The sequence below is a fragment of the Peromyscus eremicus genome, chromosome 9, assembly GCF_949786415.1.
Source record: "Peromyscus eremicus chromosome 9, PerEre_H2_v1, whole genome shotgun sequence".
NCBI classification, from domain to species: Eukaryota; Metazoa; Chordata; class Mammalia; order Rodentia; family Cricetidae; genus Peromyscus; species Peromyscus eremicus.
The window spans coordinates 73,644,392-73,671,201 of NC_081425.1; the positions used below are offsets into that span (position 1 = coordinate 73,644,392).

Sequence of the window (26,810 nt, forward strand, 5' to 3'; positions counted from 1 at the left end):
AATGTTCTCAAGGGTATGCCTCAGCGAATCAGCGCAAACTGCCCTCCAGTTTGTACACCAGCTATTTTAATTCTCATGTGCCTATCAAATAAGCTTCTCAACTGAGCATGTCTAAAGTAAAAGTCCTGACTCCCTTTGCACATTCCACAGTCTTCCTCATGTTAATAAACAGAAACATTATCTTTCCACTTATTAACACCGGAAACCTTGACTCTTTCTTGGCCCCTTTCTCCTTCCTCATGCCCAGTGTCCTCAGAGGGCAGAAGGCGGCATCAGCTCCCCTGCAACTGCAATTATGGACAGTTAGAAGCCTCCATGTGGGTGCTGGGGATCCACTTTGGGTCCTCTGCAAGAGCAAGAGCTCTTAATCACGGAGTCATCTTCCCCAGCTCCCACCCTACCGTCTTCCACACTACACCACACTCCATCAGAAGTTCTGGCAGACAGGCTCACTTCCCGTTTCTGCTTACCTGTCTCCTCTGTGCTGACTCAGTTTAGTGGGAAACCAGACTCTATTTCAAATATGACACACACAATCCTACCTCCCAGCTTTGACACTTGCTGATACAAAACCTGCTGCTTCCCAGAAATATCTTATTTATTATGTATACAATGTTCTGTCTGCATGTATCCCTGCAGGCCAAAAGAGGGCACCACATCTCATTACAGATGGTTGTGAGCCACCATGTGGGTGCTGGGAATTGAACTCAGGACCTCTGGAAGAACAGCCAGTGTTCTTAACCTCTGAGCCATTTCTCCAGCCCCTCGTGTCTTTTTTTTCTTCCTCCTCCTCCTCCTCCTCCTCCTCCTCCTCCTCCTCCTCCTCCTCCTCCTTCTCCTCCTCCTCCTCCAGGTGTCTGCTCAAATGTCTTCTCAGAACACTCCTGGACTGTTCCCACAAAGACTGCTCACTCATTCTGCACACTCTCCCTCCTTCCTGACGTGTGCTACAGTGCTCATGTTCCTGCACTACAACAGCATCTCTATGTGGACAGTCGGGGGTGTGCTCACCTCTAGGTGCCAGTCCCCAAACAGTACATTTACAGATATACAAATATTGTCAAATACAACTTATACAAATTGTTCAGGAAGCCTCAAGTTCAATTCCCAGCACTTTCACCTTCAAATTTTAACATCTGTTTTTAGGTCTGATGTTCTAATTACATCAAACTATCCACAATGTTTGTAATATTAGGAGTTCTCCTATCCTGTCTTCCAAAACTTTCCTGTTTGCGTAATAAAATGTAATACTTTCTAAGATTATCCCTATCCATAGATTTTATTTAGCTAATCTAAAATGAATTATACTTTGATTTTTCCCTAACTTTTAAATTCTATTCATAAGCTAAACTGTATTTTACTAACTACCAGAAAAATTTTAAATTTCTTTTCATCCTACAGAAACTAGGGTAACTAGGTTGGGTGGCAAATCTCAAATCCCTTTGTATTCCTTTTATTCTGCTGCCCAGCAACTTGCTCCACCACACCTTTGCTTTACTCTTAAAGAAAACCCCTAAGATGATGCAGGCTCTGAACAGCCTTGCCCCATACCAAAATCCAAGAAACGTACTTCAAAATCTCAACGCCACGTTTAGATCAAAGACTGAGAGGGCCACATGGCCCCACAACCTGGCCTAAGGAAAATCACTTTCTACTTTTGTCTTCTCATGTGATTCTCTATTCTCCTAAACCTCTGCCAGTCAGCCGTTTTCAAGGTGGACTGGGAGAAGGATGGGGATGGTAATGACACTGAACAGGAAGTTATCTGGTTATCCTCAGGTACACAGGCATGCATCTGGGCCTGTTTTGGTGTTTTCACAAGGTGACCGACCCCAACTCAGGGGACTGTCACTCCTTTACAATATCCCTTAGTTGTGCTCTGTCCTAGTGATAAGCTACGGCTATCTGAACATGACCCTGGACAGGTCATACGATTAAGTCTTCAACAAAATAACTGGATTGTTTTTATATTCTCCTGAAAGCACTAGACCAGAACCCTGCCTCAGTTAGAATAAGCTGATTCCTTGTTACCATGGTAATAAGCTGCTTTGCTGAAAATGCAGAGCATTCTGGGGCGTTGTTCTTATTAAGAATGAGATAGGGGCAACAGAACCAATTCTGGAGTACATTTATAAACATAAGGTGATGCTTTTGGACTCTAAGAAGACCGAAGAAAACAAAAGCGTTGGACTATATTCTGTTATGCACAGCTCTGCTCCATCAAAGAGCTTAGCATTACACATTTTCAGACTGGTTACAAACTCAAAACATACTAGGAAACCTCAAAGGTTCCCATGCAATGGTCTTGTTAAAGATCCCCTAATGTGAAACAGGGAAGCAGGGAAATCAAAGGGTAGTGTGCAGAACTGATGGTGCTGAACCACTAACAGTGTAAGAAGCTATCTCAACCAATTCTTAAGAAGTATTATTTAGCACTGTTGTACACTCATGTTTGTGTCCCTTATGCTGGATCCTTAATCCCAATGTGATTGTATTTGGAGGTGAGACTTTTAGGGAATCATTAGATCATTGAGATGGAGACCTCATAAACAGGACCTGTACCCTTGTAAGAGACCTAGAACACTCCTTTTTCCTTCTGGCGAAATGACCATCAACTCACCAGGAACCAGTTCTCACTGGGCTCAGTAAGATTTCAAGCATGATAAACCCAAAACAGCTCCAGTGCAACAGTCACAAATGCTGTGAATTATCTCAATAAAAATATCATATATGCTTACTTTAGGCTGTTATGCAAGAGACAGGAAATTGAGGATGGCCATTCCTCTTGGCAAGACAGGGAGAAGCTCTGTCCATTAAGGTGTCTGGAATAATCTCCTAATAAGATGACCAGGTATTCCTGGCAAGTAATTCTGTTCATTTCTGACAACTCATTGAAGAGTGTAGTTGTTTTGTTTTGTTTTCTTAACTCTTCTACTCTTTGGGACCCTCTATCCAGCTCCCAAATAAATACACTGAGACTTACTCTTAGTTATAAATGTTCGGCCTTAGCTTGGCCTATTTCTAGCCAGCTTTTCTTAAATTATCCTATCTACCTTTTGCCTCTGGGCTTTTACTTTTCTCTATTCTATATGTCTTTCTTTACTTCTTATTCTGTTCCTGGCTGTGTGGCTGGGTGGCTGGCCCCTGGTGTCTTCTCTCTTTTCCTCGTTCCTACTTTTCTCTTTTTCTCCTATTTGTTCTCTCTGCCTGGCAGTCCTGCCCATTTCTCTCTCCTACCTAGTTATTGGCCGTTCAGCTCTTTATTAGATCAATCAGGTGTTTTAGACAGGCAAAGTAACACAGCTTCACAGAGTTAAACAAATGCAACACGTTTACATCATTAAACAAATATTCCACAGCATAAATGAATGTAACACATCTTCAACTAATATTCCACAACAGTAGAGAAAGCAAAAGTCTATCAGCTTCTACAAATAATCATCTTATTAAGATTCTTTTACTTCAGAAAGTTCATGCCATGCCCTAAAAATTTACTATTGGAGAAATTCTAAAGCCATCCTTGGCTTTTTTTTTCCCCCCCAAAGAAAATATCATGTACCACGGTGGGCATGCAGGGTCAGAACTCTTCTATTTCTAGCATGGGAGGAGACATGGGGATCCAGGCATAGGTAGCATCAAGCACCTTAGCCTGCTGAGCCATCCTGCCAGCCTGCTTTGTCTACTTTGGTTTTCTCAAAAGATGAATAAAACAAGATTACAGCATTAACAAGTTAACCCAAATGAAAAATATTTTAGTGAGTCATAGAGATATTTTTAATTATAATTCAACCCACATTGGTTTCTTTTTAGTTGACATGTTCCCATTTTATCACGACCATCTGCCATATCAACAGTACTCCAGCTTTCACAGAAGTTTTAACAAAATTATGACTGTGCATTAAAAACTATAAACTTTCTCACCTTAAAGTTTTAGAGATTTGGGAGTTTTAGAGATAAGGTCTTAGTATGTTACCTAAGCTAGACTTAACACTCCCTAACATCCAGCTTACAGATTATTTTTTTAAAAAAAGCGTCCACTATGAGACTCTAAACAGAAAAGGGAATAAATACCCTAGTACGTTTCCCCAAAGCCCACCCTATCTGTCCAAGTGAACCGTGAGAGGCCAATGCAGCTGCCCACATTACCACCTCAGGCTGAGAGAAGAGCATCTGGACAACCAGGTACTCACTGTCACTTCTACAAGGTCCAGTGCCCGAGTAAGCTTTTCAAAACCCCACAATAATGGCTGAAGGTACAGTTTAATGGTAGACTCTTCTGGCATGCACAAGGCTCTCGGCTCAATCCTCACTCCAGTAAAAATCAACTAATAAAAGCCCTATGTAATTCTCTCTAGACCATGCTTTAAAAGGTCCCTCCCTTATTTATAGATTCTGTACTTCAAATGCACGTTGTAGGCAATGCCAAGGCAAATGCAGATGAGTTTCAGATGAAGCAGGGTTAGTAACCACAGGACCCAGATAACCACATATAATCCCATTTTTCGCTAAAGGTAATCTGTTAACATCCAATTCAAGGTGATTTTTCAAGTTCTGGAGAAGGTCCTTTTAGATACCACAGGATGTTGGTCTCGAGCATAAGCTTATAAAGAAAGCTGCCCCCCACCTCCACCATGCATGTCTGAGGGTAATCACTGAAAATCTCGTGAGAACTGAAAACAATAATTAGCCCATATACAGTCTGACCTAGATTTCATCACACTAACTAGAGAGAAGAAGAACAGGAAAACCTCTTGCACACAGAAGAGGATAGTGAGAGAAGACAGAAAAGAGGAACAAAACCTCATTTTGTATAAAAGCTTACTAAAACCTAGCAACTGGATATTCCTATATACTGGATCTTTACAAAGATCACTGTGGTGATTTGAATGAGAAGGGCCCCCATAGGCTCATGTATTTGAATGCTTGGTTTCATGGTTGGTGAAACTGTTTGGGAAGGATTAGGAGGTGTGGCCTTCTTGGAGGAGGTATGTCAGTGGAGGTTTCAAAAGTCCACACCAAACCCAGTCTTTCTCTCTCTGCCTCCTCCTTTCGGATAAGGATATAAGTTCTCAGCTACTGCTCTAATGCCATGCCCATCTGCCTGCTGCTGGGCTCCCCACCATGATGGTCATGGACTCACCCTATGAAACTGTAAGCAAGGCCACAATTAAAAGCTTTCTTTTATAACTTGCCTTGGTCATGGTGTCTCCTCACAGCAATATAACAGTAATTAAGTCAACTACCATTCTTCACAAGATTGAATTCCAACTTTTACTTGGGTCTATGTGTAATTCACATGTCCAGTGTCACAATGGACTTGATCAGGAATCCATTCCCTTTAGTTACAACAGTTACTGTCTTGAACCACAAAAATCTTTTGAAAAATTAAAGCATGTGTGCGAAGCACAGGTATTTAACTCAATAGTAAAGTACATGCCAAACATGTACAAGACCCTGGGTTCAATATTCAGCACAGAAAGAAAACAGAAAAAAGAAAAGGAAGAATGTATTCCTCAACAGGGGAATCTAAGAGTTTAACTAACCTAGAATCTTACCCCCTCATTCAGCCTGACCCCTCCCCTTTTCATTTATTTTGAGACTGGGTAGTATCAGGGCTGGTCTCAAACCTGTGATGACAAGGACCTCGCCTCTGTCTCTGAAGTGCTGCCTCCACTTACATCACCACCTTGTTTCCATGACATTCTGCACTGTGATACAGCTGTCAGTAGAGACAAGGCAGGAGAATGCCGTGGACTCTGAAATGGAGGGCACTAACAGTCTGAGCAGCCCATTCACATGACACGGATGACTCAAAGTCTCACTAGATTATGGCCCAATTAACTGCTTACCAGAGTGGATGAACGTCGGTCACTAGACCAGCCAGGGATGGATAGCTGGAACTGCTAAAGAATCGGAACAAGGAACTATTACTGGGTCCAGTCCTCCTGAAGACCAAACTATGTAACCTGATACTGTTTCATCTTCCCACACATTCATAAGCAAACAAACAAGCACCAGTCATTCAGTTTTAACTACTATAGATAGTTACACTTCAGGGAAACGCAAAAATTTCCTCCCACAAGAAGTAAAATCTTTCCTGACTTGCAAACCAACTGGAGACTGGCTAGGCCTATTTTGAAGTCTCTTTAATAGTCCAGATCATTTACCTATTTTATCAAGAATTCTATCACAGGTTCCTGGGTAAGACTAAATACATAGCTCTGCCTTGATCATTCCCCAAATACCAAGAGGGGTTGTGGTTTACACACACACACACACACACACACACACACACACACACACACACACCCCTCAGCCATTCCCCCAAAGACACAGGACCATGAAGTCAAGGGCTGGGGAGCTGGTTCAGTGGACTAAGCCCCTGTCTGACAAGCGTGAAGACAGGCATTTGGATGCTCAGCCTTCAGTTAGGTAAATGCCAGGCAGGTGTAGCAGCTGTCTGCAATCTCAGCACTTGGGAGGAAGAGACATGCAGACTCCTGGGGCAAGCTGGCTGGCTAGACTAGCCAGAAGTGATGAGAGCTAAGTTTGCTGGGAAATTCTGCATCAATAACTAGAAAGTGATAGAAGACATCTCCATATGATCGCACATGTATGCTCACATGTAAATACCCACACACCTAACAATAAAAAAAATAATAGTAGCAGGGCTAAAAATGGAATGACTGACAGTTTTCTGAAACACTGCCCAACTTCCCTACCTTCTTCTTCACTCTTTCGGGTACACACAGAACCGCCCCTCTCCTTTCTCCCAGTCGCAAAAAGCCGAAGGTCCTCTTTAAACAGATGGTTGTCTGGCCTTCAGTACATCTATCAAGGTGCAGGCAGTTTGAGGTGATGGGATGCAGAAACCAACCTGCAAAGTGTGGCATGCTGACATGCTGAATATCCGTACACTAAACAAGCAATCTCAAAACCAAAGTCTAACCTTCTCCCATCCCTGTCTCTCTGAAAGCATAAGAGGGATGTTCCCTGAAGTTCTTTAACTAAAATTAAGTTCTCCCAGGAGAAATGATAGTCCTAAGGCCTCCTCCCTAAAACTGTTGAACAGGAAAGAGTAACTTTCAGGAAAGATGACCGGGATAACACTATGTCCAGAGCCAAGATGAACTTTGTCCCAGATTATTATTGTCTGTTCTTTGTGGCTATTAATTTTCCCTTAAAACCATTTACTCAAAAAAAATAAAATAAAATAAAATGAAATAAAAATAAAAACTGCATCCATCCCCAATTTCCTGGTTCCTTAGGAAGAATATATTTTTTTAAAAAATGCATGCCTTTTCTCCTGCTAATCTACTGTGGTTTATTTCCACAGAATTCCATTATGGAACCTTCAGAGGGTTCCATCCACCTACATTCCACTACAAAGTGATCAAGCACACACTAGACCCAGCCGTGATGTAACTGTGAGCACCCAACAAGTGGCAGGGGAGGGTGGGGGAAGAGAAACTATGCACATTTGCAGGGTTTGCTGACTTAGGTGGTGCAAACAGCTTACTACAAACACTTCAAGCTACCATACGACGTTACTTAAGCCAGAGTTAACAAGTTCTTAAGTGCATGCCTTGCCCAAGGAAACCAGAAGAAGACAACAGATACCCTGTAACTGTTATGAGTACTATGTGGGTGCTGGGAATTGAACTGAATCCTCTGCCAGAACAACAGGTGCTCTTAAGTGCTAAGCGTCTTTCAATCCCAATTAAATGTTTAAGTATGAGCCACCACTGACTTGAGCTTCATCTACCAATACCTGTCCCAAAAAGCTAACAGGTGGGCCTCCACTTCAAGGGAAATTGAAGTCTCTGGGAAATCCTATCACAGAAAAAAAATGTATATAGAGAGAGAGACACAAAAATTTCCAAACTAACTGCCAGGTCACCCAACAGTGAAACTTAACATTAGCTGGTAAGTCCTACTTGTGTATTCAGAGCTTTCCTATTCAAATTCCACTATGAAACAAGAACCACCAAGAATTTAGACATCTCTAACATAAAAAAACATAAGGGAGGGAGGCATGCCTAGAATCTCGGTACTTGGGAGGCAGAGGCAGGAGAATCATCTCGAGTTCAAAGCCAGTCTATGTTCCACAGCAAGCCACTGTGGAAGAAAAGAGGGAGGGAAGACAGGAGCTGAGCTCTACCAGGAAGGCAGAGGCAGGGGAATCTCATGAACCCAGAAACTTGACAGACTGGGGAGGAAGGAAAGAAATTAAATCCTCCATAGAAAAGACAAAACATTGTATGATTATGTCTAGAAAATCAAGTTATCCGAGTTCAAAAGAAAACTACGAGAAAAAGGAGAAAAAAGGAAAGTCGTTAAACAAATTACAAAGTAGTTCCCAGATTACAAGGTTCATCAAGTATGCAGCATCAATTCCTCATTACTACACTGGAGGACAAAGAACTAGTCAGACACAGGACGAGGAATTCCGCTAGGCATGGTTGCTCATGTCTGCGACCTTAGCACTCAGGAGCCTGAAGCAGTCAGACTGGATAAAAAGAGGGTTCCAGATAGCCTAAGATCCAGAAAGATCCTATCTCAAAAACAATAGCCACAAAAGAAATTCAAGCAACTAGAAAGCAAGAGAAAACTATGAAACTATGTTGTTTCTTTAAGATGAAAGAGGCAATAAGGTAGAGGGAGCGAGGAAAACTTTTTAAACTAGAGTCCCACCTCCAGCTAAACAATAAGGACAGAATAAGCCATCTTCAGACATAAAGGCATGGGAAAGTAAAATACCTCACTCTAAATCTACTTCTTTGGTATACCTAGAATTGGTTGTGCCGAGAAGCTGTATATCTGTTGTGATGGCTAAATGTAATTGTCCATCTGACTGGATTGACCTCTGGTGTGTCTGTGAAGGTATTTTCTAAAAGGTTTCACTGAGCATGTGGGTAACACTGTCTCACTGCCTGGGGTCCTTGGATCAAATAAAAAGGAGACTAGGTGCTGAGCAGCACCCTTCCCCTCCCCCTGCTCCTGATTGTGGACGCAGTGTGACGGCTGCCATGCCTGCCATGATGGACTAGCTCCTCACTCGAACATCAACCCTTCCTTCCTTCCTTAAGTCCGGTATTGCCACAGCAATGGAAAGGGTAACGCATGCACCTGTGCAGACACAGGAAGGCTCCACAAGCTCCTCTTCTACAGAAGAGATTTACATCATCTTCGCTCTCAATAGTGGATACAGGGACAGGTGTTTCTAACTCCTAGAAAGAGAGATTGGTGTGACACTATCCCCAGACAGAAATTCCCCTGGGGAGCTATTCAAACGCTTGCTTCAAGTGTCCACTGACCTTCCACAGCCTGCTCCACTTTCCTTTCCCTGAAGGCCAACAAGTCCTAGCCCTCTGCCTGCTACGCTCCATTCAAGGTTCAGCTCTCTTGCTTCACTTTGAGTTCCATACAAAATATGCAGGGTTCCTCTACTTAGGCCTGTGATAAAAGTTCTACATTCTTTGTGTTGTCTACTGTTGGCAGTATACTTGATGGACTAAAAATGTATCAAATGTGTCTACACAAGTTTAACTTTCTCCAGCAGGGACTATGAGAGTATGTTCTGCTATAATTAAAAACTAAACTAGGCAGGGGAATGTTGTTCAGTGGTAGAGAATTCACCTACCATGCAGAGCCCTGGGTTCGAGTCCCATCACTGGGAGTGGGGGTCAAGGGCATAGACAAGGACAGATAGAGTAATGAGATCTCAACCAAGATAAAGAAGACATAAGCTCTACACAGGAAGTCCAACACAACCAGGCAGTGCTAGCTTCCAGATGCTGGTGGCAGGACACTGCAGAGTGGCTCAGCAGAAAAGCAGATGGTCCAAATGGGAGTGCATCTTCGGGAATACAGAGTTATGAGAATACCTCAAGAGTCTGCTCCTGAGAGGAAATGGAAAAGCTGACCTAGATGAATATAAATAGAAAGGTAAATAAATAGACCAATGTCAGGGAGCACTGAGGCCTATGAAAGGGACACTAGCTTACCTGAACAGTAACTATGAAAGTGACACTAGCTTACCTGAACAGTAACTATGAAAGTGACACTAGCTTACCTGAACAGTAACTACTTTCAGTCTTGGACGTAAACACTGAATGACAACTAAGCAAACTGGTAATCACCTACATTAGAAGACAGAGAATAAAAGCATTTCTGGGAATGAGGAAAAAATGAAATCCTCATACTTGAAGCTGGAAACACAACAACCAGAATGTATGAATGCTATTAATGGTCAACCACAGTGGCAAAAACATGTAATCCCAGTAGTTGGGAGGAAGTAGACAAGAGGATCAAGGGAGTTCAAGGTCATCCTCAACTACACAGTAACTTTGAGCCTAGCCTGGGCTACTTGAAACCCAGCCCAATAAAAAAATAAATAATAAAGAAGAAAGAATGCTGTTAATAACAGAGAGGTAAGCTGGGCACAGTGGCAAATACCCACATCTCAGTGCTTAGGAGCTGAGGAAAGAGGAGTACCATGAGTGAGGCCAGTCTGGGGAAGACAGGCAGACCAGGAAGACCCTGTAGAGAAAATTTAAGCAAATGAAAAGAAAAAACTGAAAGTACTGTCTCCAGGGGAAGGTTGAGACTGAAAAGCACTGTTGTTTTTAAAATGCTGCTGTTCTTCCAAGCAACTCTTACAGAGCTACTGAATAAACTGCATGCATTTAGTATTCAGATTAAAACTACAGAACAAAAACATGACTATAACCAAAATTCAACTATTTAGGTCATAATTCCTTTGTAAAAGATTTTCCGTTTTAACTGCGTGCGTATGTATCTATGTGTGGGTATGTGCACTTCAGCGTAGGTACCTTTGGAGGCCAGGTTATCCAATGCCCCTAGAACTGGATTACAGGTATTGGTAAACTACCTAAGTGGGTGCTGAGAACCAAACTCCTATACTCTGCAAAAGCATAAGTGTTCTTAACCACTGTGCTACCTCTCTCATAACACCCTCATAACTTTTCACAATAATAAATCATTTTCCCCTAAAAGAAATTTTCTTTTGTTTATTATAATCTAAGTTCCTATAACATTATAGAAACATTTTCTTAAAAAAAAAAAAAAATGTATTACCTGAATAAAACTACAGCTATCTGACTCTCCAAATTTTCCATAACTCCAAGTTCTTTTTAATTGTTTTGTTCCTATGTCACAGGGTATACCTAACTCACCTCAAGAAACATGGGAGTTACCTCAACAAGTCATGCATTTGGTGGCAGTCTGGTTTCCTTCAAGACAATATTCAAGCACTATGAAGGGACTGTTTCTATTTAACATTTGTGTAAGAAGTTAAAATGATCAACTCAATAAATTCTTAAATGTGCCCTAAGATGACAACAACTTTGATCTTTCATACTGTTATTCCCAACACGAAAGGTAATACTTTTAGTATGTGAACATAATCTGAAATATGAAATACACTGTTTTAACTGGGATACCATTTGTTTCTAGTTTATACCTTTACATAATTTCTATTTTTTTATTATTATTATTTCTGAGTGTGTGTATTGAGGCACATGTGTGGAGGTGACAGGATTTCTTTTGGGAGTCAGTTTTCTCCTTCTACTGTGGACTCTGGGATGAAACCCAGGTCATCAGAATTGTGCAGCAAAAGCTTTTTATTCTCTGGGCTCTATCAGTCTACCTCTTTACATAGCTTTAAGGTTGATTCTTTTCAGTTAGGAAAGTTACCACAGGTTGGGAACTAAAGGTCAGTGATAGACCATTTGCCTAGCAAGCACAAGGCCCTGGGGTTGGGTCCTCAGCTCTGAGGGGTGAAACGAAGGGTAGGGGGCAGGAAGGTTACCATGGCCTGTTTCAAAACACAATTCATATATCAAATGCTGTTTCTAGACAGGATGATGGTGAACACAATGGCATCATATTAAGGAGGAATTTGCTTAGCACAGACAGCTAGGATAATATGCAGACTGTAGTCCAACCAAGGCACCTACCTACAGGTTTGCATGTATTCCCTTAAGAGTGACTTGATTTGTTTTAATCTAGTATGTTATCACTTCTGGATTTAAGAAAAACTGGTTTCATAGCTTGTTATGCTAGTATGCAGGCAGCCATAAAGAAATCCTAACACAAAATAAAAAGATTCTTTTGCTTTTAGCATTGACCTAAGATAGACAAACATAAAGACAGCCTACTTTCCCACCCTTTTTGGCCTAATGAGGCAAACCTTGTCTCCATTACTAATTAGTAAGTCCTGGTGTTAAAGAGTAGTGTGCTCTATAGGTTCACAAACACTCCTCACTCCTACTCTAACACCAGTAGTCTGGAGTCCAACTTTTGGGGCATGAATTCATGAAAAAGCACCCAAAAGAAACCTTCACTGGTTTCTTACAAAGATTGACTTTAGCAGTACATAGAATGATACCAAATTCAGAAGTTAGACAGATAATAACTCAATCTCTGGCTTTTGAAACTGCTAACGCATAATGCAAAAGGATAATTGGGACATTAAAGACAAGATCAGCACCCTTGGAGGAATGGATCCAAGATACAATTAATGTTGAATCTCATAATCATGATGATGCTTGGATAGGAAAGGTGATTTCCAGAGGTTTGAAGAAAAATCGAAACATCAAATGTTTCAATTGTGGTAAACAAGGTCACCTAAAAAGGGACTGTAAACAGAGTGTTTCTAAAAATAATGTTTTTTCAAGGAATAATCCAAATAGAAAGCCCCTCCCTCCTGGATTATGCAGAAGGTGTGGTAAAGGCAGACATTGGACTAATGAATGTAGATCAACAAGGGACAGTCAAGGTAATCCTTTGTCATCAGGAAACTTGCTGAGCAGCCTCTCACAGGTCCACATGTCAAATGTGGTTCAGTCCTTTCCTGTCACCATGGAAGAAATTCCTTCCCAGAGCAATTAAAAAACCTAATGCCTACTATAAAAAAAACATACTGCTTGGGGTGATAGAACAGCTATAGAAAAGAGAACAAAAAATTCAGGAGAAATCATGAAGCAAATTTTTTGGCAGACTTCAATAAATGCACAAAGACCAAAATTAAAAATACAAATAAATGACGTCCTCATTGAAGGTCTTGTAGACACAGGTGTGGATGTTACAATAACTGTACCAGAATTTTGGCATCCAATGCAGGAGGTAAATATTCAGCTTTTAGAGGTTAGAACATTATCTCAAGTGAAACAGAGTGCGAGATGGGTCAAATGTATAGGGTCAGAAGGACAGAGAGGAAAATTAAAGTCCTATGTGGCTAATATAGCTATGAATTTATGGGGAAATGATTTATTACAACAATGAAAAACCCAGATTAACATTCCTCCAATCTCAGAAACAAACCATAAACTAACATATATTACTGAGAAAAAGAAGGTATTATAAAGAACAGTCACTGACCATTCAGATTGTACAAGAGAGGGCACAACAGCCACTGATCTTCCAAAGACACCAACAGGTCTACCTTTAAAATGGTTAACAGACGAGCCTGTATGGATTCAGCAATGGCCTTTAACAACAGAGAAACTACAGGCCTTAGAACAGCTTGTACAAAAGCAGTTAAATGCTCAGCATAGTGAAAAATCAACCAGCCTTTGGAATTCTTCTGTATTTGCTATTAAAAAGAAATCTAATAAGTGGAGAATAGTAAAAGATCTAAGAGCTGTTAACAAGGTAATTCAGCCAATGGGCTCTCTACAATCTGGAATTCCTTTGCCTTCTCTGTTACCTAAAAGATGGCCTCTTATAGTTATAATTTAAAAGACTGTTTCTTCTCAATACCCTTACCAAAAAAAGACAGAGAAAACATTGCCTTCACAGTGCCTACTTACAATAATTCTCAGCCTGTTAAGAGATATCAATGGAAGGTTCTCCCACAGGGAATGTTAAAAGCCCAACCCTGTGCCAATATTTTGTACGACAGTCATTGGAAGTAATAAACAACTTCCTCAAACTATAGTTTACCATTACATGGAAAACAATTTTACTACCTGATTCAAATGTAGATACTTTATAATGTTTGAAGAAGAAAATTTTTGAGGATTACAAATTGTTCCTGAAAAGATACAAAGAGGAGATTCTATTAATTATTTAGGATATAAAATAAGTCTACAAAAAAATTAGAACCCAAAAGGTGCAAATTAGGAGAGATCAATTACGGACTCTTAATGAATTTCAAAGATTATTAGTCTACGGACCACTATTGGGGTAAAAAATGATGAACTGAGTAATTTGTTCAAAATCTCACAGGGTGACAAGGACAAATAGTCCAAGAGAATTTATCAGCCAAGGCTGAGAGAGAATTGGCTTTGGTGGAAAAGAAAATACAGGATGCATATGTGGATCATGTGGCTCCAAAGCTTGATTGCATTTTGGTTATTTTTACCCTCTAAGCATTCTCCCACAGGAATTTTAATGCAGAGGGAAGATATTACATTGGAATGGACATTTCTACCAAACAAACAGAGTAAAAAAATTAAAAACTTATGTGGAAAAGATCTCTGAGTTGATTTTAAAAGGAAAATTGAGACTTCATCAATTAGTAGGAATAGACTCAGCAGAAATTGTTATATCTTTAACTAATGGTGAAATTGACAAATTATGGGCAGTACATGAACCTTGGCAAAGAAGTTGTAGTAATTTTTTGGGAGAGATTAACAACAAATATCCCCAAAACAATAGAATTAAATTTATATATATATATATATTATATATATATTATATATATACAATATATAATATATATAGTATACAAATTTTGTATATTGATACAAATTTGAGATTATTTTTGTTGGAACATACTGTAGATATATTTCTACTCTTGTTCAAGAGTGTACAGCTATAGAGCTCATTTAATGTAATACAAATTGCTAGTCCTTGAACATTATTATTACCAACTAATTAACATATAGTTAATCACCTATTACGAACTTGTAGACATATGAGGTATATTTTGAAGGTCAAACAGATATATTTTAGATAGGTAGTCTTCAAACTTCAGAGGTCTACAGAATATGGCATTTAAGATATTTTAATAAGAGTTTTTTTTTTTAATGACAATGAAACATGTCTGCTCCTGGCAACACCAATCTACTTCAGAAGATGGTGGGCATCAAAGAAACTCCATATGGAATTTCTGTGTGGCAAAAGTTAGTCATTGGGTAGAAAAGTATCCTTGCCTTGACTGCTGACAGTATGCTGTCCAAAATGGACAAGCAGGACACAAGAGAAAGGACTGCTGAACCTTGCCAAGACAAATAGGACAGCCCTTCAGAAAAATCCTGTCTCACAGATGAGTCTGTCCGATATGTTAAGCCTGTAGGCCAAAGATGGATGCCCCAATGTTGCAGAGGAACCTTGGATGACTGTCCAGGCAGCCAGCTGTTTCTGTCATTTCTATTTATTTATTTATTTATTTATTTATTTACTTATTTATTATGTACACAGAAGAGGGCACCAGATCTCATTACATATGGTTGTGAGCCACCATGTGGGTGCTGGGAATTGAACTCAGGACCTCTGGAAGAGCAGCTGGTGCTCTTAACCTCTGAGCCATCTCTCCAGCCCCATTTCTGTCATTTCTTACATTTTTTGGAAGTCATTTATTTGCACTTCCTGCTTACTCAGTAAATATTATTTCCTTCTCAGGTCTCTGAGGGAGTTGACGACTAGTTAGTTATAGTTTTCCTTGTTAACAAATTCAGAAAAGAAACTCACCAAAGAGGTGTAAAGTGTGTAAGTCTGAAAGACATCAAAAGATAGTTTTGTGTTGGTAATACAAGTTAGGATAGAAAGTGAATTAGGTACAACACTTTGAACTCATCAAAATAGGACAGATAATGGAGTATTTTCTATGAATTTGTCAAATGTTTATGGACTGGACATTGTTAATGTAATTCTTGACTGTATATATTATATATACTTATTGTATATAGTTTTTCGTATGTTATAGCCTTCTTTTATTGTTTTAGACAAAATAGGGGAAATGTGGTGATACATTGTGTACCCTAATAAAATCTGTCTGAAGATCAGAGAACAGAACAAGCCACTAGATTAAAAACAGAGCCAGGCTGTGGTGGCGCACACCTCTAATCCCAGTACTTGGGAGACACACGCCTTTAATCCCAGCACTTGAGATCTCATGCCTTTGTTGGAAAGTACATACACCTTTAATCCCAGGAAGTGATGGCTGGGTGGAGAAAGGTATATAAGGCATGAGGAGACAGGAACTAGAGGGTCTTTCAGGCTGAGGAGTTGGTGAGGTAAGGGGTGGTTCCTGTGGCTGCCCTGCTTCTTTGATCTTTCACCCCAATATCTGGTACCGGGTTTTTTTTAATTATAAAAACATTTAAAATTCAAGCAACAAAATGCTATTTAAAATTTGCTTTCAAAAGGCTGCTACCAGCCTGGGCCTGGAGAAACAGCTCAGTGGCTCCGAGAGCTTGCTGCTCTTCTCAAGAACCCTAGTTCTGCTCCTGGTACCACATCAGGTGGTTCACAACAGCCTGGAACTCTACCTCCTGGGGACCATACTCCCCTTCTAGCCTCCTTGGGTACCTGTGCACATATGGCACACACCCATATAGATACACATAAATAAAAAAATCTTTTCTTTTAAACAAAGCTGCTACCAGATTTTTTTTCTAATGTAAAATTGCTTTTCCAATTTATATAAAGAATATAACTACAGATTAATAGCTGTTATCAATTTACTCTTATTCACAACTTCATGTTAACCCTGCAGTACTCAAGGTACATAATACTGATCTTTTCTGGCTTCTAAAAAGCTTAGCACTTCAGGGAAGTTTGGCTTCCCTGGGTAAGAGATGGGCACCACCCCTATCAATTCCCACCTCACAGTCCCTAAAAAACAGCTTCAAGTTTTTGTTCTGTTTTGAAACAGTTTGCTTTTTTCCATCCTGAGTTTTCCCAGACTATTTCAGGACTCTGACAAACCTGCCCGTGACTAAGTCTCCTCCTGGGAATAGTTGCCTCATTATCACTATTAAAAACAGTCACTCCTAATACTCAACTGATAAGGATCTGGAAACTCATTGTAACTTGGGGAATGCAAATCCCACCCTATCCAGTCTAAAGATAAATTTGTTACACTTGGAATAACGGCTCACCTCCTCACCACCTGACCACTCCAGCAGTTTTTGTGTTCCAAATCAAGCTCCTCAGTTTGCCATAAATTCTTACTAATATTAAGATTTTATTACTATTTCCTTCCTTAAAATCAGTTAATCCATGAATTACTGTCACTCCCCAGTTCCCTCTCTCACTGAGGAGCAAATGCCTTCATATTTCTAAGGTAAAACAGCTTCCCAACTGACCTGTCTCAGAAATATTTTGAACAGTACATGTGTTATTTGGTAACTTTTGTTCTTGGCAAGCTAGTCCTCCTGCCTGGAAAATCAACAGTAGATAACCTCAAGAGGTCTTTTCCTAAACCCATCAAATGGAACAACTACTTACAAACTCAATTCTTCCAAAAAGTGTATCCAAAACAGAGATGAGAAAAACATGAATAAAAAGAAACAAAAGAAAAGCAGATGATCACAATCACAAATTTATCTTTACTTTCACCCAAACTCAGTATTAGAGACATGTGACATCAGCACAGATTATCAGTCTGGAAACCCTAGATTCAATCTACTAGTAGGACCCCCTAACGCACTCACAGAGTGCTACCCCTAACCCAGAACAAGCTGAGCTATTTAATCTTTACTCGTTAACCCAGGGGAGTGCAATAAACTCCTCTGGCAGGGACATTAGCTCTTCTCCGCATATTTTAAATAGACGTGTATGTGGATGTATTCACAAAACAAAATCAACTACAAAATTCAATCGAGGAACTCAGGCATTCTAGGCCAGCACTCTAGTACTGAAGCACACATCCAGCCCAGCTTCTCACCCCCAACCCCAAGGCAGAATCTCCACTGTGTAACCCTGACTGGTCTAGAACTTAGAGAGATCCTCCTGCCTCTGCTTCTAGTTTTTCCTTTTTAGCAAATTAAGTAACATGCTCTAATAACAAGGTTTTTATTATCTTAATTTCTACTTAGTGACCAACATAAATATTTACAAGATTTGTGCAGCAAGCAGGATGTGATAAGATTACTTATCCTGCTCAACAAACGGGAAAGCACACCTGGTACTGGAAAGCTAGTTAGCTGCTCCATGTTAGTGAAGTCACTGGTTTTGGAGGAGAACCTATAACCACTGCTTGACTGAGCACAATCCCTAACAACAATCATTTATGTAAATATAAAAACATTTGTCTTTATACTCAGCAAGTGTAGTCTTCATCCCTCATCAAGGAAATTTCTCCTTACAACAGACAGGTGACCACTACAGAAAACTACAACCAATCAAAACACAGACTTGTAGCCCACAGACCTCATGATACATCCACATAAGACTCACATTAGCGCACAGACCTCATGATACGTCCACGAAAGACTCACATTAGCGCACAGACCTCATGATACGTCCACAAAAGACTCACACCTAAGGCTCAGCAAACACTGCGGAAGAGGGGTGGACAGACTGTTAAGAAGATCAGGGAGTCTGCTGTGAGAGTATGTCTCCAGTAATGTCAGAAGCTACACCCAGACTAAGTCTCACCAACATGACTGCCCAGCAAGAGCTGAAGGACGACATCAGCACACACGCCAAAGGAGAGGGAGAAAGCCCACAAAGAACTAGAAGCAACGAAGAAAAGCTAGGAGTGAGAGAGGTGGTCCTCCCCAGAGAGGAGCACACATATTGGTTATCCAACCCTAAATGGTCAGCCCTGAAAACATGCATACAAGTAACATTCTACAGACTGCATGGTACATTTAGGAATATATATACATATACATATATGCATGCAGTAACAATTAGTGAATAAAGTAGGTCTTGGATTTGAAAGAGAGCAAGGAGGGTATATGGCAGGGTGTGGAGGGAGGAAAGGGAAGGGAGAAAGTTTTGAAAAGACAGTAGTTACTCTATCAGTGACAACGTCACCTTGCTAACACTGTTAGAGCTGGAAGAAAATACTGATTCATTAAAACTTAGTGAAAGCAAGCGCTGTTTTGTAACTTTTTCACCATCCAAATACAGGTACGGCCCCCACCCCACCATCCCTCCAAGCTTTTAAATATGTTCCACAGGCCAGCAGGAGGATTCAGTAAACAAGCAAGCGTGATAACCTGAATTCAATTTATAAACCCCCTGGATGAAGAGAACTGACTCTAAAAGTTGTCCTCTGACCTCCTCATGTGTGCCAGCACACTTCCACACACAAATACACACAGAAAACGTGAAGTAAATTTAAAAAGCCATAATCAGTGTGGAGCCCTTAAAGAGGTACTGATGACCACCTACTACAATCTCGTCATTTAAGTATCAGCGAACTAAGCAAGAATGTATGGTACTGACTGGCTGAAGTATTTCAACCCCTAAGTATGGATATTGTTTTCTAGTAAACCACCATTTTCTTCTGAAAATCTGATCCTCAAATGTAGTAATGCTTAATACTTATGATACAGTGTAAAGAACAATATACTTCAAGCTGAAAAAAAAAGTTCTAGCTTATACTTAATTCCATACATATCAAATGAAGATAATGACCAGATTGTGAAATACTAATTTGAAATGCAAACTGTTAAAGTCCTCTGACTACCTCAGTACTGCGTTCTCATTCTCTCCTCCCTCCCCCCCCCCCCCCCGTGTCTCTCCTCCCTCCCTCTCTCTCTTTCTCTTTCTCTCTTTTATTTTGGTGTTTGAGACAGGGTTTCTCTGTGTAGCTCTAGCTGTTCTGGAACTGCTCTATAGACCAGGCTGGCCTTGAACTCACAGAGATCCACCTGCCTCTGCCTCCCGAGTGCTGGGATTAAAGGCGTATGCCTCCACAGCCCAGTGCTGCATTCTTAAGGCTGGAGTTATCACAGTGCGTTCTCTGAGAAGTCAAAGGAGCTGTTCTTTCTTTCCATGTCATCAAATGCTGGTTTACTTCATACAGTCAACACTTTGTCATCCAATGGATTTCCCAAAGGACAAACTGACCCTAGAAATCAGTCACTTAAGTAAAAGTTTAAGGAAGGAGTAGACAGACTAGAACTTAGCCACTCTGCAGCACAGCACTAGCCTATCAAGTGCTAAGCCCTGGCTTGCATCCTCAGAACAACAGAATCACAGTGTGATGATGATGATGGTGATTATGATGATGATGATGATGATGATGATGATGATGATGAGGTGTCTGTGTGTTACATATATACATAGAAACTGGCATTCTGTACCCACAACTCTAAGCAATGCCTGTTTTCTCTGAGCCCGTATTTGTCAATCAATAAAATGGGACTAAATGCTTATAGTCACATAAAGGTGCCATGAGGTCTCTCCTAAAGAGACCAGTAAGCATGTTACTGAGGTAACCTTCTGAAGCAATATGGAAGCTTTCCTGAGTTCTACCCTGTGGATACTGACATTCTCCTTCCACATCACTTACTAGATACAATAAAGGGAAGGTGCTGGACCACATGCCAGCAATCCTAGCTTAGCAAAAGCAAGAAGATCACCACAGGTTTAAGGCCAGCCAGGTTTACAAAGTGAGACCCTGTCTCTGAGAAAACAGAACCATAAAATACGGCACAATTGTCTCATGTCCCCAAAGAATTTATCTGTAATTTAAAGTCAGCACACAGCAATTACTTTTTCTCATTTTTGAACATTTTTTATATGTGTGGGTGTTTTGTCTACAAGCATGTCTGCTCTACATGCACAGATGGTGCCTGCAGACCGGAAGAAGGTGTCAAAACCTATGTGCTGGAGTTACTGGGAGGTGGTCTCAGAGTACCGGGAACCAATCCCAGGCTCCTGAGAGAACAACCACTACTCTTTGCTAAACTATCTCCCCAGCCCTAGAACCTCCTTGTTGAAAAGGAACTAACAGCTGGGCATGGTGGCACATACCTATAACCCCAGCACTCAGGAGGCTGAGGCAGAAAAATCCTGATTCAAGGCCTGCCTAGGCTATAGAACGAGCTAGTCTCAAAGAAAAGAAGACTAAATGTAACAAAACAACAACAACAACACACACACACAAATACATAGACTGATGATTGATTATACAGTAGGGATGGATATTAACAAAGGAAATTACTAGTCTAGTGTATTGGTACATGCCTAATCGTAGCACAGAAAGCTGAGGCAGGATTACTGTCATGAGTACAAGGCCATGTATGGTATACATAGCCAGTTCCAGGCTAAGGACAGTGTAGAATTGAATGAGAATTATTCAAATATATTGGCTCATATATTTGAATGCTCAGTATCTAATTGCTGGAACTCTTTTGTGAAGGATTAGGACAGTGGTTCTAAACCTGTTGGTCACAAACCCTTTAACAATCCTCTGTTTCTAAAAATATTTACAATATGATTCATAACAGTAGCAAAATTACAGTTATGAAGTAGCAACAAAAATAATTTTATGGTTGGGGGTCACCAGGACATGAGGAACTGTATTAAAGGGTCACAGAATTAGGAAGGTTAAGAATCACTAGATTAGGAGGTGTGGCCTTTTGGAGGAGGTGTATTACTGGGATGGGCACTCAGGTTTCAAAAGTTCAAGACAGACTCAGTCTCTTTTTGCCCACTGCCTGTGGATAAGTAAGCTCTCTGCTCCCGCTCCAGCACCATGCCTGTCTGTCTGCGGCCATGCTCCCTGCCACAATGGTCATGGACTCACCCTCTGAAACTGTAAGCAAGCCTCCAATTCAATGCTTTCTTTTATAAGTTGCCTTAGTCATGGTGTCTCCTCACAACAACAGAGAAGAGAGCTACACCACAAAACTGTCTCAAAAAAAAAAAAAGAAAGAAAAAAAGGAAGAAAGGGAGAAAGGAAGTAAGGAAAGAACGAACGAACAAGCACTACCCCAAAGGGGTAAAACTAGATAAAAGTAAATAAACATTTGAGACAAGAGCCACACAAAATCATTTCAGTGCTTAGCTATTCAAACATACAATTAAACTCACACAAGCAAGGCCACTTAACTTTCCATACATTTTGCTTTGCTTACCACTGTGAAAAGAATTCAAAGGGAGATTGAAGCCAGCCTGGGCAACACAGTAAGACCTTATCTTACAAAGGAAAAAAAAAAAAGAAAAAGAAAAAGAAAAATGTCAGCATGGCTAGATGTATTGTACACATGTTCAAACACATTTTAGTCGACCAGGAACACTGTACAGAAAATGCAGTAGGCCGGTCCTTCAGGGAACACAGGAGCACACTGGGAGCAGAACTCTGACCTGCCGTGCTCTCCTGTTGTGCCTTGTATCTGTAGTAGTAACTACAAGCTGTACAGAGGACAATGGCAGTTGTTATTAGGGACCTTCCTGCTGTGCCAAAGCGCACACAGCAATTTTGAATCATCAGTCCTAAGATCATGAGAGCAAAGGCCGTAGCCAAACGAAATGGGTGGAGATCACATGCAACAATCTTGGAATTAGCTGATAGGACAGAGGAAGCCCTGGCCCTTCTGCAGATGGACAGCCTTTCTCCTTTACACAGTGAAAAGCTTCCTGCTTAAAACGCAGTATCGGAAAAGGGCTTCCTTTTCTCAAAGACACAAATAAGGCCAGATTTTAAACATAGCATTGGAAGATCATATACTATTTCCTTATATATCATTTGTACACTTAAAATATATGCATTGGATGCTACATGTGAGATATAATTTTCAAAAAGATGTTTTGCAGAAATGTCAGCAAAAAGCTGTCAAAAATCTTCAGGTGCTGCAAACTAAAGCAAACTTCACTTCAAATATATTCACTGAGAGTGGAAATGGAATGAAGCAGCAGCAGGCAAAAGCCTGCTCTGACGTATGCCACTGTTTTTACCCCCCAGGACGCGAAGCACTTTCCTATATGGTTTCCTAACTTCACTCTGGTATATGAAGTCTAAAGCATTACGCAATTGTTTTTGACGCTGTTCACATAACTCAACTATACGGGCTGGAGAGATGAGCCAGAGGTTAAAACCACTAGCTGCTCTTCCAAAAATCCAGTTTCAACTCCCAGCACGCACATGGAGCTCACATGTGTCTGTAACTTCTTCCAGGGGGTCTGATGGCCTCCTTTGGTTTGCATGGGCACAAGACACAAGAGCGCTGCAGAGACATACCATGAGGCAAACCACCTCCACACGTAGATGTAAACATTTCAAAGAAAGAAAATGCCCCCACATGCTCACCCACAGGCCAATCTGATGGAGGCCCTTTCTCAACAGAGGCTCACTCTTCCCAACTGACTCAAGTTGACAAAAAGCTAAACACAGTGGCACTGCCATTGCTAAGGTTCTCATCAAGGGCAGCAGCGACACTCTGCCACTTCTCCAGAAGCCACAAGAACTTCCATCAAATATTCAGTGTGCATGTGTGTACCAGCAGTCAGTTCTCCCTTTTCACCGTGCACCTGGATCCTGGGATTGAACTCAGGCTGGCAGGCTTGGTGGCAAGCACCTTTCTCCACTCAGTGAGCCCTAAATCATTACTTCTTTGTTGATCCATGGAATTGTCCTTATTCCAGCCAGCCACGGATGCTCTAAACTTCTCACAGCCAATCAGAAAGACTCAGCCCCAGACATCCTAAGGTGTCTTACTATGGCCACAGAAGTACAGTAACAGCTACAGCAGAAGCCACTGCTTCTGTTTCAGCAGCTTCTCTATTAGCGACTGCCTCAGAGACTGTTTCAGCCACAATCATTCCAAATGTGCTGCCAGGCCCCTAGGAAGCTTTGCCCCCCCACCCCACCCCTTGTAAAAACTTTTACTTCCCCCCTGTACCTCCCTGACTCACAACAGACAGGAGTGCCTACCTTTGAAACTAGAAAATGTTCAAATAGGTGTTTCTCCATTTTGTAGGAAGTCTCTCTAGAGTCTCAGACTTGATATCTCGGTATCTCCAGGGATTTCCAAGTCTGTCCTTTGTTTTTGTTTTCATTTTTTTATGAGACAGTTTCTGTGTGTAGCCCTGGCTGTCCTGGAACTCACTCTGTATACAGGCTGGCTTCAAACTCAGAGATCCACCTGTCTCTGGCTCCCGAGTGCTGGGATTAAAGGCACATGCCACCACTGCCCGGCTTTCAAGTCTGCCTTTCTAACTTCACTACCAACAATTACTGGACACATATTGGACATGCTTTGAATATGGGCCCCAAGTGTTGGAAGTGTGATCCTAGTATGGTATTATTGGGAAGTGGTATGGACTGCTAAGAGGTGACCTTAGTAAAAAAGATCCTTAGGTGATGCACGCCTTTAATCCTAGCACTCAGGAGGCAGAGACAGGCAGATCTCTTCGAATTCAAGGCCAGCCTGGTCTGCATGGCGAGTTCCAAGACAGCCAGGGCTGTTACACAGAGAAATCATGTCAAAAAATAAAAATAAAAAAAAAATCCCTAGGTCATTGGTAGCTTTGCCTTTGGAAGGATTAAGGTAGTTTTCTAGCAATGAGATAATTGTGGGAAGAGCAAGCCCAACCCATTTCTGTCTCCAGCAATGATGCCTTTCTACTATAGTAAAGCCATCCACGAGGAGGTCCTCACCAGAGCTAAGCCAATTCCAGAACCATGCTTTGAACCTCCAAAACTGTGAGCAAACTAAACCTTTTCTTTCTACAGTCTTAGAGCTGAACAAGGTGGTCCGTGTCTCTAATCCCAGCACTCATAAGGTGGAGCCAGAAAGTCGGGAGTTCAAGGCTTGCCTGGGCTACTTAAGACTGCCTCAAACAGCTGGGCAGTGATGGCGCACACCTTTAATCCCAGCACTCGGGAGGCAGAGGCAGGCGGACCTCTGTGAGTTCGAGTCCAGCCTGGGCTATAGAGTGAATTCCAGGAAAGGCATAAAGCTACACAGAGAAACGCTGTCTAAAAAAAGAAAAAGAAAAAAGAAAAAAAGACTGCCTCAAACAGAGGTACTGAGGTGCTAGAGATGTAATTCAGTTGGCAGAGTACTTGTCAAACATTTTTCTTCCTTTCAGGGGAGAGTGAGAACAAGTCCCCCACTACCACAAAGTATTCAGTCCACTTTCCCACATTTGGGGAACTCACAGGGGTCAGCACATCTGGAGTGCAATGGATAAGCCTTGCCCTGGGAAAACCATCCATCTTCATGATCATGGTATCTCCCCTGCCAGGTAAGTATTGCCCACTATTCTCAAAGCCTTTGGGTTGATCCCCAGCCCTATACAAAACCACAAGTAGTAACAACTATAATCCCAGCAGCTGTAAAGAAGAACTAGAAGTTCACGGTCATCCTCCTCTACACAGTGAGTTCAAAGCCAGGCTGGGATACAAAAGATCATGTCTCATCCAAACAAAACGTAGCTGAGCTATCCAGGCTCAGTCTCGATAGTCTTTGACCACTACAACTTGCTTTCAAGTGTCTCCCAACAGCAATGAAGACAAACTACTAATAGGCCTTGAATTAGCTTTAACAACAAGTGAAGACAAGTATCACCCCAGATGGAGTAGATGGGACAGGCCATACACATGCATTGGGTTCAATAATCAACAAAACAACCACGCTTTGAAGAGACATTTCTCCAAAAAAGATATACTAACAAACAGAAGAGATGGTCACTCACATTAGCCGTCAGGGAAAGGCAAATTATGATCACAGTGAGATACTACAAGCCTGGTGGTACAGATCTATAAATCTAGTTATTTTGGAGGCTGAGGCAGAAGGAGCCTAAATTGAAGGCCAACCTAAGCAACTATTAAAATCCTGTTGTTGTTGTTGTTGTTGTTTTAAAAAAAAAAAAAAGCTAAGGATACAGCTTAGTGATCGAGCAAAGCCATAGTTTCAAAGCCCCACCTCTAAGCACGACTGTACTGGGGAAAGCCTTCAATGCAGGAGTCCGTGGGAGACATTTCAGATTCAAAGCCCAGCTCTAGTTGAAGAATGAAGGAAAGCAAGTTACTACACTGCCGTACCTCACTCTGTTGCAGCCTCCAGGGCTCCCATAGGAGAGCGCCGTTCATTTGCACACTGTGGGACAACTGCAATCTACTGGGCTTCTGCTCACTATCCCATCCCTATTATTACGCTGAAAGGTGCTAAACAAGGCACTTTGAGGCAGATGGATTCTTCTTCTGACTTTTCAGCGTGGTGTGTACATACGGTATATGTATAGGTGGACAAGCACATATACACACAGGTTTGGGCAGAACTCACCATTCATCACTCTCTACTTCCACTTTTGAAACCAGGGTCTCTCACTGAACCTGGAGCTCACCGATTCAGGCAGGCTGCCCAGCTAGCTGGCTGACTTTATCTATGTGCCTCCCTAATGCTGTGATTACAGCACTATCACAGCATTGTTTCAGGGCCAAGCTTTTTATGTGAGTGCTGGGGATCTGAACTGAGTCATCAAGCCAAAACTCAGTCCCTTTCCCATCAACAGAATAAACCGTCTTTGCTGGGGATGTATGTAGCCTAGCAGCAGAACACCTGTCCAGCATGTGCAAAGCCCTGGGCTGAATACTCAGCAAGTGCCAAAATAGAGAAAAAATATATATACAGTCCTTAAGTGAGCACACATCTGTTTACCTTGCTATCGTTACAGAACACAGTGGTCTCCAAAATAATTTTATTATTTTAAGCTCCTAAATTATTAGTTATGTTTATTTATTTATTTATTTGTTTTGAGACAGATTTTTCTCTGTGTAGCCCTGGATGTCCTAGAACTCGTTCTGTAGACCAGGCTGACCTTGAACTCTAAGATCAGCCTGCCTCTGCCTCCACACTGGGCTCTACTCC

General features: G+C 41.3%; 1 protein-coding gene and 1 non-coding gene across 6 annotated transcripts in view; both read right to left on the reverse strand.

Moving 5' to 3' along the window:
• Fbxo34 (F-box protein 34) overlaps positions 1 to 26,810 on the reverse strand; it is a 69,800-nt gene that overhangs the window by 26,602 nt on the left and 16,388 nt on the right. Inside the window, exon 1 of one of the 5 annotated variants that reach the window (XM_059273741.1) lies at positions 5,850 to 5,895. The exons of the other annotated variants lie outside the window; for them this stretch is intronic. The gene's annotated coding sequence lies outside the window, so the exon portion shown is untranslated. Of the gene's footprint in view, positions 1 to 5,849; positions 5,896 to 26,810 lie in introns of those variants that run through there. 5 annotated transcript variants of the gene reach the window in all.
• On the reverse strand, positions 25,027 to 25,193 carry LOC131920219 (U1 spliceosomal RNA). Its single transcript, XR_009381565.1, has one exon. It is a non-coding gene; the product is annotated as a U1 spliceosomal RNA (small nuclear RNA).